The sequence below is a fragment of the Camelus ferus genome, chromosome 13, assembly GCF_009834535.1.
Source record: "Camelus ferus isolate YT-003-E chromosome 13, BCGSAC_Cfer_1.0, whole genome shotgun sequence".
In the NCBI taxonomy this organism is placed as follows: domain Eukaryota; kingdom Metazoa; phylum Chordata; class Mammalia; order Artiodactyla; family Camelidae; genus Camelus; species Camelus ferus.
The window spans coordinates 34,627,734-34,637,293 of record NC_045708.1 but is presented as its reverse complement, the minus strand read 5'-3'; positions in this window follow the sequence as shown (position 1 = coordinate 34,637,293).

Sequence of the window (9,560 nt, the reverse complement as noted above, 5' to 3'; positions counted from 1 at the left end):
TTTTTCTCACTTACTTTTTGGTTTGGGTAAGGCTTAAATATAAAATCCATCTGTGAAGCATATTGTCTGTTCACATTGAAGGCTAAAAACTGATTTTTAATTAAAACTTTATTCAGCACTTGTGGTTCACTTTGTCCTGCTTTTATTATGAAACACTTCAGCCTTCTTCCTAAAACACATATGTCTTGTACATTTCAAGATGTTCCTTGTTGCTCGTGCAGAACCCGTTTCTTTATGCTGTCAGCTCACGCCATATGTTCTGGCTGTTCATTTTGCTTCCCTTTCTGGCATTTGTGTGGGCAGCATCTTGTACATAATGCAAGTTAATTTTATTCCTGTCTCTTTCCTAAAACTTGTCAGAAGGTAAACTAGTGAGTGAAACACTCACTAGTTGGAAACACTGAGTGATTCTCTAGCATGTTAGTTTACAAGTGATAATAAAGGATCTACCTTTCTTAAGTTCCTAATGTTTATAAGATATGAAAAGAAAATAATCGGTGAGGTCTGAAGTCTTGCCAGATGCGTATAATTGCAATTAAGACATTACTGGTGCTACTTGGCAATAGCACACATTATATAAATTGTAATTCTTTAGTATTGATTATTAAACCAAATGTGATGATTGGGTGAGGGGGAAGGGGAGGAAGCATAAAAATCAGATTATTTTTCAGCCACACTCCATCATGCTCTCATTTGAAAATCTCTTTGCAGGATTGTCCACACCATACAAGTGGTTTCTGAGATAACTGGTATTACACTTCAAGTTAGGTGTAGTCAGAGATGAACTAATTTAAAAAGCAGTGATATTTAAAGGTGAATCTGAATTGGAAGAGATTAGCACTGATAGCATTAGGTTTGCTTTGCCTTTAAAGAAAGCTATTACAGGACAGGCTTTGTAGTCTCCACTTTTGGGACCTAGAACCCCAGTGAGTGGGTTCTGAACATCTGAATATTCTAGACCATCCTCTTATACTTTAATTAAAATATTCTTCTATTGACTGGAACATCTTCTAAATTTTTCAATATTTCCTAACCTCCTTAAAACAAAGGATACTGGATATGCTTTAATGCGTTCGTGATGATTTTGGTTCGCCAGTCTGAACATCAGTTATTTATCAGCCAATATAAACTCAGGGCTGTGGAGGTAGAGGAGGGCCATCTGTACCGGCATTGACCGCCTCCACGCTAGCCTGGCTCTGTTTTGTCTCACTTGTGGCATTTATGCTGCTTTGGTGTTAGTCCTTCCCTTGTTGACAATTCAATCTCATTATTTCAGAACTTCCTTTTCAAGTTTTCTGTTTATGATGTCGAGCCGGCTTAGGGACCAGGTTACCAATTTGGTACGTTTGTATAAAAGAAGAATGAAAATGTCCTGTCAGGGAGCTTTTAAGTTCTGACATCATGTCATCAGCTGACTGTTCCGAGGAGTTTTTGTTTTCTTCTTTTCCCGTCTAGATGGATGACCTTGCTGTGTCCGTAGAGCATAGGGGTTAGTGTGAACGTTAATAGTCTCTCCAAATCCAGTTAAACATTTAAGGATAAAATTACTTCGGCCAAATGTTCTAATTTCATATAAATTTTAATATGAGAAGCATAAGTGCATTTAGACTGCACTGAGACTCCTTTACAGGATGATTCGCTGTAAAATACACCTCTCGCCCCCAGGTTGATTAGAATGCATGTCTTTATAGTGTTGCACAACCTATGGTGCAGGATTTATCATTAACCCGGTACAGACATTATGGTACATTTTATTGACACTTGTGGTGTTTTCTCTCTGAAATGGAAACCTTTTTTCAATCGCAATACAAATCAAAGAGCTTAAAAAACAGGTCTTTGGATATTCTGTGCAGCCGTCTTGAAATGGGCTAATACATGTTTTTATTCCTTTGGTAATATTTGACCTTGATTTTAATAAATACATTCTGAGTTATATCCTATAGATTTATTCAGCTGATAAGAGCTTGTCTCTCTCTGAACTAAGACATATAGAAATACACATCCAGTAGACAAATTTAGTTGGTTACAAAAGGTTTTCTTTAATTTTGCTGAGCAGTTATGTGCCGGGGGAAGTGCCAGGTACCAAGGAAAGGGGATCCAGGGATGAAGGAAATTCCATCCCTGCTCTTGAGGAACTTAAGAGTCCTAAGGAGAAAGGGACAAACAGGTGGGTCACACATCAACATGGAAAGTACGAAAGCAAGTGTAAACAAATCCGGTCATGAACTCTAGGGGCTAAAGAAAGAATAAAAAAGAAGAGAGAGGTGGAGGTGGCGGACATGTAAAGGGGCAAGAGAAAATGCTCCTCTCTTGTCTAAAGGAACAATATACATGTCCTCCACTCATGTTACAAATACCGGAGTTGCATTCATGAAACATTTTTGAATGCTGTTATTATTCTATCTTGGAAAAACAAAATATTCAGGCATAGAGTACTCTAGAGAGAGAGGGAGGATATGGTTAATTCCACTGGAAGAAGAAAGGGTCCAGGGAAACTTTACAGACATTTGCTGGTGATCTTAAAGGATGCATGGGATTTGGGAAGGCAGAGATGTGCGAAAGGATAGTGCAGGCAAAGGGAACAGCTAGAATAAAGAGATGACTTGGTGACAGGGATGATACTGTCTTTCTTGCCACAGTGAGCTCATACCTTACAGCCGAGCGAGAGGTACTGTGTAGTGTAGTAAGAGCCCTGGCTCAGTTAAATCAGTCTGGTTTGAGTCCTGTCAGTATCACACGCCAGTCGTGTGAGTTGGTGGCAAGGTGCTGAGTCATTCTATGCCTCCATGCCTCCCTTCCTCATCTGAAAAAGAGAAAATGAACGTAGCCCCAGGGCCTCCATGTTGCCCAACTGCAGGTGCACCGTTCACATTGGACCCAGAGGCAGTACCTGTCTCAGGTAAATTGGGACGATTAAACAAGACAATACATATAGAACACTTAGCACAGTGCCTGGCAGACAGTCAGTGCTCAGTAAACATAAGCTACTGTTATTCAGGCAGCTACAATGTTAAAGAATGAATCCACTTGAAATCCTTTTTCTTTACAAAGGTTTATACATTTATATCCTTGTTAATTGATGTATTCTTGAGATTAAGTACAATGCGGGAGGTACTTTGCTTAATTTACTGGGCTTTATATATATTGTGAAGGAACTAAACAAAGATCAAAGCAAAACAAAATAAAACAAAAACTAAATCTTTCTAAAAGGCTTTGAATGAGCAATTTTTGTCTTCAATCTTGGTTCATTTGATTCATACCAATGCATACAACATCTCAATTAAATTGATTTTTATTAATAAAACCTGTAATCCCCAACCATCTGGTGTTTCCATTGGGGACTTTTTCTAGTACAATTTTGCGACCCTGAAATTTAAAGAGGTTTATTTTTTCTTCCTTCTTTATATCCAGAAGCAAGACCATTTAGAATGGATTAGTTGATTAGAATATCTGACTCAGAAATGGGACAGCCATGAATTTGCCCGAAGATTCAGAAACATGGCTGGGGACGATGATTATTACCAGACTTCAAATGTCAGCAAACACTTCTGGGTGGCAGGAGAGAAAATAAAACCCATTAAGGTTTAATGGCTTTTGCTATGGGGGTCTTTGGGGCAGCCAGGATGGAATTATTTGCTGAACACATGATATTCTTTTTGTTACTTGTCTAACTGGATTAATTGAAGACTGTTAACATTCTTATCTTATAAAACAGAAAGTAGCCATTAGCTACTCACTAGTACACGTGGAGAATCCAGAGATTTGCCTTCAGGGAGGTGGTCAGCATAGTTTGGGATTCCAGTGGGAACGACACTAGGTGAAGGCAAAGGCGCTGGGTTAGGCGTTTGGGTGGGATTCAGACTCTTGAGACTGGAGTTTAGTGTACAGGATGCTTGTTAGGCAGTGCCCTGGATTCATATCAATGGAAGGGAGGGGTCATTGACCTGTGACGTAAACCTGACAGCAGCCTTGCCAACCCCACTGGGGGCTCTGGAACAAAATGACCCATCAGAGTGGTCTCACGTTACGCTTACGTGGCTGACACGGCTGTGTCTCGATACTTATTAGTCATTGGATATGTGCTGCCCTCGGAAGGGTGGGACCTCGGGCGGTGTGGCTCTGCTGCTGAGGCCATTCCTGCTGGGGCTGCCAGTTGAAGGCTGCCTCCCCACAGAACAGCCAGCAGCCGGGCAACAAGCCTCGTCCTTGTCTCCCATTCCACCTCCACGTTCTGTTATAACACATGTGAACCAACCTGTTCCTGGAAGCCTGACTGGACAAAGAGATGCTCCACTTTCTCCCTTTTCCAGTTTCTCCCCGCAAAATAAAGTCTCAAGTAACTCACTATCCTAAAATTATTGACACCACTGGCTAGCACCACCCCCCAACACAAAAACACAGCTCTAATACTAGTTCTATGAGGTAGGTTGCATTTCTCTCAAGCAAAAGTTATAAAGACATTTTAAGCCCTGATCTCTTCACCAAGCTCCAGATTCACAGATACAAAAAGTTATTTGGCAATTTCAGTGAGCTGTCCCACAGACACCTCAACGTAAGTGTGTTTAAATCTAAACTCATCATTTTATTATATTTCCTTTAGGATATATCCATCTATCAATCCTTCTTATCCTAATTATGGTGAAATATATAGCATAACTTTAACCATTTGTAAGTGTACAATTCAGTGGCGTTAAATACATCCACAATTCTGTGTACCCATCACCACTATCTATGCCCCAGTTTTTCATCATCCCCAATATAAACTCTGTACCCATTAAACAACAGCTCCCCATTCCTGCCTCTCCTCCAGCCCTGGAACCTCTGTTTTACTTTGTGTCTCCATGGATTTGCCCTGTCTATGTACCTCATATAAGTGAAATCATACAACAGCTGTCCTTCTGTGTCTGGCTTACGTCACTAAGCATAATGTTTTCAAGGTCCATGCATAATGTTTTCAAGGTCTATCAAAATTCATTACCTTTTTATGGCTGAATAGTGTTCCAGGGTGTGCACACACCACATTTTGTCTGTCCATTCATCTGTTGATGGACTCTTCAGTATTTCTTTCCAGATATACTACATAACCTCACAAATGTCCCTCCCTTAGCAGCCCTTTATTCTCTCTCTATTGCCATAGTGATCTTTCCAAAACAAATAATAAGAGGCTTCTTGGATATATTCATTGGCTTTACTCACCCTCCCTGACCCTATCCCATTCTTGGCTACAGTGCGGCACCCAGCTCATAGTAACAGTCCGTGTCCTTAGCATTGCATCTACCTACTTCTCCAAGCTGGTCTGCTTTACTCTCCTGCACACCGGATGCTTCAGCCACGCCAGGTACCTCACTCTACCCCAGACATGCCATGCCCTTCTGCCTACTTGTCTTGCTTTCTTCTGTTTCTTCTGCTCGGAATATAATTCATTCTGCTTTTCCACACGGAAATCTCTATTCACACTTCAAAATCCAAGTTAAACGTCGTCTGTGAAGCCCTCGCCAAGTCTACCAGGTAATGTGTTGCTCCTTTCTGTGTTTTTCCCAAAGTATTTTGTTTCTACCTCTAGTCTCAGCCCTTACTGCATGTGCTGCAGTAATTTTCTTACTTGCCTCCTTTTTAAAAATAAGATTGACCTCTGGGACTGACAATTTTTTTGTGTGTTTATTCCATGTGCCCAGAACCTAGAGTGTCTCTCCAAAGAATGCTGTACGTGTTACTATGAGATGAGGAGAGGCCTGAAGGTGGAGGCAGAATTCTGGTTTCAAGAACCATCTCGGCTACAGAGCGGCAGGCCTTGGCCACATCACTTCACCTCTCTGAGTTGTTCTTTGTAAACAATTCAACATCCTAGAGTGGGATTGAGAACTAAGTGAGTTGATGGATATAAAAGTGCTCCTTACAAAGTAATTGTGAGGGTTTTAAAAATGACCTATTTTATTAGTCTTCGTGTACTTCCCATCCCAGATACATTTGAACTTCTACAGGGAGTTTACAGTTTTATGAATTATTTCTTTAAGAATTAATCTCAAATAGTAGGGGTATAATTTTAGAGCAAATGATTCATTTGTCATTGTTTGATTTGTTGCTATAAATGGTGGAAATTCAGTGATGCAGAGTTCAGGCAGTGAGAGAAGGAACTTTCTAACTGTCAGTGTCGACCAACGATGGATGCTCTGTCTCAGGGGTCATCAGTTTCTCTTCACTGAGGTGGGCAGGCAGATGCTGGCTAACCTCACCTGTCAGGGAGGCTGTCAGAGATATTCTGAACTGGACTGAGGAGGAAAGGAGGGCTAAACCAGCTGACTCTCAAGGTGCCTCCCCATTTTGGACGTATATTATCCTAAACCTTACATACAAACTGTACTGAGAAATGGATCAAAGCTTTTGTATTCAGGGGATGAGATACAACAGTGGGTTTTTTCTTCCTCTTTATGTGACAGTTGTAGAATTTATGTAAGATCACAGTAAAAAAAATCTGACATTTCTGCTTTGTGAGTCCTGGCTAAAGCTGAGATTTGGTTTTGAAATATGAAAGCAAACTGCAACTACCTCAATTTAAGTCTCTAGGACTTAATTTATACATTACCTTTAAAGTTCTCCCAACTTTTCACCCTGGGGAAAAGGAAAAATTACAGTCATCTTACTTAGGGCTGGTAGTCTGGAGAGACACTCGTTCTAGGTTAATGGAAAGCTAACCCTGCCTTGCCTGGGCTTCTGGCTGTGTCCAACCACTATTGACATGAATTCTCACACCCAGCGACATAGCTATGAGTCTCTCATATTAAGCTGAGTGCTTTGGGGAATCTAAGTGCAATTGCAAATCACTTTAAGAAACATTTCTTTATGATATTTTTAAGAACACCTACTTGTTTTTAAACATCATCCATTCACAGTCCAAAGTGGCTTTTTAATGTTATTATTGCTCATGGCAAACCTATTTCAATTCTCTGAAAACTACTTTTCAGCTTTTCTATTTGCGTTGTTTCCATTCAAGTCTGCAAGCATGTGACTTGCTTTCCTTGAACCTCCCCACTGCCAGTCACCCCTCCACCCCGCACCCCAAGGAGACGACAGCGAAATGAATTCAGAAGCACACACTGTCGGCATTAGAAGCCTCCCTAGATTTCATCTCAACTAATTCAAACCTTTGCACCTCCCTTATTAAGGGTGAAGAAACTGAGGTATGGAGCTTCCCAAAGCAAGCAGCAGAATTAAGCCAGGACGTGAGGACCTTCAAGTCCTTAAAGACTCTCTTAGGTTGGTCTCCTCGGAAGTTGTACATGAAACCAACTGCAAGTAGTTTATTAAGGAGGTGATCCCAGGAAACACAGCAGGGGGTGGGGAAATGAGACAGGGAAGGGAGGCTGCTCTTCACGATGTGGTAAGGGGCAGGATGACTCTGTGGGCAGCTGGGGCTCAGTCCCCATGAGAACATCTGGAGAAGGTTTAGAACAAGCCTCTGAGTTGTCCCAGTGGAGCAGCAAGAAACTGGTGGTTCCACAGTTATCCACCAACTCTCATTTGGCATTGGTTGAGGGCTGCTCCCAGGTTCTTAATTCCTCAGCACTTCCAGCCTGTTTTATGCAGGACTGAGCATTTTTCTGCAGCTGGAGAGGGCCCTCAGCAGAGTTGCAGGGTCTTTCAAAAGTAAGTCACCCAGCAAACATGCCTGGGGGGTGTGGGTGGGGCAGTGACAGCCTCTGCTATGGCGGCCAGAAGCTCATTCTTTCTTGTTCCTGGTCAATAAACTTGACTGCTTTATAGGCCGGAGACTGAAACAAAACACGATTTATAAGGGGAAATTAAATGTATAGGGTTGGTATTTGAAAATGAGTAAATATTGTCCCTATTTTACAGAACCCAGCCAGCGCTTGTGCACGTTACCAACTTTGTACATGCTGTCCTTCTACTATATGTGATCTCCTAGAAAACTCCTATTCATCCTCCAAAGTCCAGTTCCAATAAGAACTTTCTGTCATGTCCTTTCCTGATTCCTTAGGAAGAATTCACTGCTCCCTGGCTTTGCTCTGACAGCACGTCCTGCCAGCTCTAACATGACTGTGGAGCGTCTGCCTCCCCGTGTGCCCATCTCACATGCAGCTAATAGCAGTAATAGTAGTTAACATTTACTGAGTTTAATTATGACTTTAATTGTGTGCCAGGCACTGCTTTAAATAATTTATGTGAATTAACTCATTTTAATCCTTTCAACAATCCTATGAAGTAGCTGCAATTACCATCTCTGTTATACAGAAGGGAAACTAAGACAGAAGTTAAGCAACTTTCCCAACATCATGTAGTTAGCAAACAGTAGAGCTAAGGTTTAGTTCCAGAAGCACAGGCTTCCAAGTCCCTGCTCTTAACTACTGCATGGAACCGACTCTCTTTGGTTGGAGGAGGGAAGACGGCTCACGGACGGAACCCCGGGGGTAATTCTGACAGTTTTGAAGGGCCTCATGCCAGATGGGGAAATACTGTAAGAGAATCTTAAACAGTGAGTAACCCAAGATCTGCACTTTACAAAGATCAGCCTGGCTATCCTGCACAGGGTGAACTGGAGGAGGAGAGACTGACAACAGAGATAACGGTCCAGAGGCTGGTACGATAATCCAGGGAAGAGACGATGAAGTCCCAAGTTTAGCAGGAACCCTGCTCCTGGACTGAGCCCTGCCTACCTCCCCAGCCACTCCCCGCGGGCCAATGGTGGGGCCACTATTCCTAGATGTGTAGGGACTCCTGCGCAAGTGCGCCTGGCCTCGGGGCCTGTGGGGGCTGAAATGCAGCCTGGGCTCTGGCTGCCACCTCCAGCCCCGCAGAGGAGTCACAGATGCCAAGAATGAAGGCTGCCTTTGGCTTGCTTGCGCAGGGAAGCCACGTGGGCTAGCAGTGGCCCTGCCCAATGCTCCTTTTAATCTAGACATTGTAAACTACTCTTTGTTTTCTAACAATGTCATGATTTTCCCCACCTCTGTGTTTTGAATGTTTGATTTCCTCTGCTAAGGATGCTCTTCCACACATTCATTCATTCATTGTTTCTCTTATTCACAACACATTTTTTGGACACCCAATGTGGGCCAGGGACCTTTCCAGGTGATGGGGACTTTACAGTCTAGGGGATGAGACAAGTGTTAATAATTATACAAACATGTCACTCTGATACTTTCTTTGAAGGTAAAGTCAGGGGACCATGAGACTATACGTTGGGTGCTGGGGACTTGTCTGTGCTGGGATGCAGGTGGCCAAGGTAAGGTCGTGACTGGGACAACACAGCTTCCCTTAGGATGTATGTGACTTTCACACTGAGACGTAGGGAACAAGCAGGGGTTCACTAGGCAGAGTGGGTAGGGAAAGACAGCGGCCACCCTGCCTGCGGCCCTCCTGTGTGTTAACGGTGTGCTCATGAATCTTAGGGTTAGGGCAGAGAGGTCTGGAGCCCAGATGAGATTCAGCATAAAAAAGGGAGGGGAAGGCTGAGGAGGACGCCCCCAACAGAGAAGGGGGGAATGGAGACATGACAGAAGCTCCAGGGAGAGGGGACTGTGGACCATGGCTGGACACTGAGA